This window comes from Triticum urartu, chromosome 1 (genome assembly GCF_003073215.2).
Source record: "Triticum urartu cultivar G1812 chromosome 1, Tu2.1, whole genome shotgun sequence".
NCBI lineage: Eukaryota > Viridiplantae > Streptophyta > Magnoliopsida > Poales > Poaceae > Triticum > Triticum urartu.
In genome coordinates this window covers 327485640-327489664 of record NC_053022.1, presented here as the reverse complement: position 1 = coordinate 327489664, position 4025 = coordinate 327485640, and the positions used below count along the sequence as shown (strand labels likewise).

Here is a 4025-nt window from a genome sequence, read left to right as displayed (position 1 = left end):
CAAATATGAGGCCATTGCCAAAAAAAATCATGGTTTAGAAAGAGCATTTAGGACAATTGGCATAATCAGGGTTTTAGGTTTTTTAATAAAAAATTGAGAGTTAATTAAATCTTCATTTCATTGAATGCAATATGATGCTAATGCAAGGTTTATGAGATGAGTTTTTTTTGGCGAATAGGTTTATGAGATGAGTCTGGTGCAATGATGATGGAAAAAGTAAAATAAAAATCTAATTCTAATTTAAGATAAACGGATAAACTCTGGGTCTGTTACACAAATGATTGCGCAGCTACAAAGTAGAGGCCAAATGAAGGAAGTTATGATCGGGCACGGCAAAGATGATGTGTTGGCTTAGTCTTGCGAAGGTGCTTATATAGGTAGGATGTGCGTGCGTGCATTCATAAGGGTAAATATATATGCGTATGTATGAACGTCTAAGTTTGTACTGTATTAAAAAACTAATTATATATAAAAACATAAAAAAAGCGAGCAGGTTTATGTAGTTATTTTTCTTATCATAAGTTTCTCTAGTTATTTCTGAACAGTATCGAGCTGCATTGCACCGAGAGCTCTTTTCTTCATTATATAAAAAGGACCCTGATAAATCTTGAATGTTCGGATTTTAAGCATGTCATCCCAAACATTTTTTCATGGCAAGTTTAGTTGACATGAGGTGGTAACTTTAGTTGTTAAAACATAACAACTTTGTCTCAGTTTATTTTTTTGTCAGAAAATTGTCATGTTTGTCAACTTTGCGTGAACTAAAGTTGCATGAAAAACTTTTGGATTGCCACCTTAAAATCCAAACATTCGAGATTTATCAATTGCCATATAATAAAAGAGGGTTTACACCAACAGCCAGCAGGTTACTTATTCTTGCTATGCCATCGAGCGCTGTCTAGTGCCCACAACAGTTCGCTCACTTGGAATTAGCACTAGCCGCCTTCAGAACGCCGTCATTCTTGACGCTGAACTCCACGAACCTGTCGACGTCAGGCATGGCGTTCGCCACCGCCGGGTGGGCGCAGAACCGATCCGCCCACGCCGCCAGCTTAGGAACCTTGGCCGCGTCGAGCAGCCTGATTTCAGCGATCCTCTCTACCGCCCTGACCCATCCGAGGTGCGACCCGAGAGCAATGTCCAGGTAACCGACGCCGTCGCCGCCGAAGTAATCCTTCCCTTGGCCGCACTCGACGAAGGCCACCTCCAGGTGCTGCAGAGCGGCGCACACCTGAGCCGCCGCTTCTTCCTTGTCTCCGTCCAGCCTTCCCCTCAGGACCCGGATCGCCGTAGGAAACTGCGCATCCATTGACCAGCGAGCACACGTTTGTTTGGGGGGGGGGGGTGGGGGGGGGGGCGGGGAAGCTTGCATAATCTCATACCATCATTTTGTTTCTGAGAGAACTGAGAGGATCAAAGCAAAAATTGGGAACTGGATTGCCTTGTCTTTTTACCTTGTCGTCGACGTACTGGGCCCAGAACCGGTCGGCCGCGCGGGCGTAGGGGTCGGACGGGAGGAGCGCCGGGGCTTGGGAGGCCCAGGCCTCGTCGACGTACTGGAACGATGATGAGGGACTCGGAGACGGGCCTGCCGTGGTGCAGGAGCACGGGGATCTTCTTGTGCACGGGGTTGGAGGCGAGCAGCAGCTCGCTCTTGTTGCCCGCCGCCTCCTCCACGAGCTCGTGGTCCACGCCCTTGAGCCCAAGAGCTATCAGCACCCGGATCACGAACGGGCTCGGCCACCTGCCCAGCACGCGCACCGCCGCCGTCTCCTGCTTCTCCGACGACATGTTCTGTCGGTTTTTTCAGATCGTGTGGTGTTTCTGCAGTGAGGACTGAGCTGAGGTGTGGTATGTCTATTATATGAAGTGGATTTGAAGCATCGACGGGGCGGTCGGCCACTACGGCTTCGACGTCGTCGCTTGCGTCATGGTTTGAAGCCGTGCCTCGCTCGACTTGTGTACCAGACTACCAGTGAGCTGGACGCACGTTTCTTGATGACTTATGCGAGCCCTTTTTTTTTGGGATGAAAAATTGCATTACTCAAACTTCAGAACCCTTACAATCCATCGCAGCCAATACCAAAGTATCAGGAGGACCAGCCCCTAACCAGGTCATGGTTTTACCCTCAATACGAGCAAAGCTTTGCTAAGCTATTACTAATTTTATTTTGGCTACGATGACCATGAGTAATACAATTTTCTCTTAAAGACATAAGATATCTAATCTCCTTGACGATGGACGAGTAAACCAATCTGTCAACCTCTGAAGCTTAGATCAGCTTCACCGTGATTATGGAATCCATTCCAATTTGCACTGAAAGGTCACTTTTATTTTTAGAGAAAAGGCATACGCCCGACTTTATAAATAAAGCCACCAGGCAGAGTCACAACGGAGCCAACCAAACAACACACTCCGACCACAACATAGTTAAAGAGTACAGGTACATGGCAACCAGCCAAATAAGGCACGTAGGCCAGCAGAGATTCCCGAAGAAAGCCGAAACTAAGCCATCCTTCTAGAAAGCCGCAGCAGGGAAGACGCCGTAGATCTCATCATAGATAGCATGTCGTCGAAGGCCTCTAGGTCCCCTCCCTTAGTCAATGATCTCCACTGCTGCAAAAAGATATTGGCTTTAAATAAGCAACTGACAGGGTTAGCCGGAAAAGTGTGTTCAATAGTGAACTTATTTCTCGTAGTCCAGAGCGCCCAACAGATCGCAGCCTAGCCTACTGAGAACACCCTTTTAGATCGCCCTGCTAAAGTGTTAACATAACGCCGCGGGTCCTCAAAAGAGGAGGGATTCCAATTAACATGAAGCCAAAGTCTAATGCAGCTCCAGAAAAATTTAGCCAAAGAGTAGTGAAAAAAATATATGCTCGGTGTTTTCAATAGCTCCACAAAGAGCGCATCTGTCAGAACCCGACCCGTTCCTCTTCTTGATTTGATCAGCCGTAGGAAGTTTCCGACGAGAAGCTTGCCAGAGAAAATTTTTTATCTTAGGAGGAATACGGGCAGGCCAAATGTCTTTGTATTTAGCAGTACGGGCACCCGAGATAAGTTTGGAGTAGGCTGATTTCACTGAGAAGCGCCCAGAAGCAGAGTGAGGCCAGCTAACTGAGACATCTTCCTCTGAGAGCAAGGGGAAGCAGGCAGTAAGACGTTGCCAGTCATCCAACTCCACAGGAGAAAGAGGCCGTCGGAAGTCAAGAACCCAGCCCTGAACCGAGAGCTCGAAGATAGAGATCTCGGGGTCAGTACAATAAGAAAACAGGGTCGGGTAGGCCACCGCTAGAGTGGAGTCCCCTACCGACCAATCTAACCAAAAGCGAGTAGACTTACCATTCCGAACTATAAATTTGACTAGGGATCGAAAAATAGGCCGAACTTTAACAAGCTGACGCCAAAACTGAGAGCCACCCGAAGAAGAGGCGAACATAGGACTCGAGGAGGGGAAGTACTTGGCTTTGAGGAGGGAAAGCCATATGGGGCGCTCCTCGAGGAACATAATCTTCCACCACCATTTAATCATGAGGCATTTGTTCATAACCAGAGTATTAAGGATTCCTAAACCCCCATGCTCTTAGGCCTGCAGATCAAATCCCACTTGACCATTCTATATTTGCGCTTATTATCAGAGGAGTTTCAATAAAAGGCACCCCTATGCTTATCGAAACCAGCATGAATCCCTCCGGACAGGAGATAGAAGCCCATTAGAAACATCGGGAGGGAGGAGAGGCACGCATTAGTGAGGGAAACCTTGCCCGCCTGGGAATTGTACCGGCCTCTCCACGGTAATATTCTATTACCAACCTTAGCCACTGTCGGGGCGAAATCTTTTGCCAAAAGTTTGAGAGGAGAAATTGGTAAGCCTAGGTATTTGAGAGGGTAAGAACCAAGAGAGCAGTTCAGGAGGTGCGCCACTCTCTGAGCTTCCATATCAGGTACCCCAGTCACAATCACTTCGCTCTTAGAGAAGTTAATTTTAAGCCCCGAAAGCACTTCGAAGCATAAGAGTATAAAT

The 4025-nt window shown here is 47.4% G+C and overlaps 1 pseudogene; it reads right to left on the bottom strand.

Annotated features, from left to right (window-relative positions):
- Positions 1–767: 767 nt before the first annotated feature.
- On the bottom strand, positions 768–1860 carry LOC125510246 (annotated as a pseudogene).
- Positions 1861–4025: the final 2165 nt, after the last annotated feature.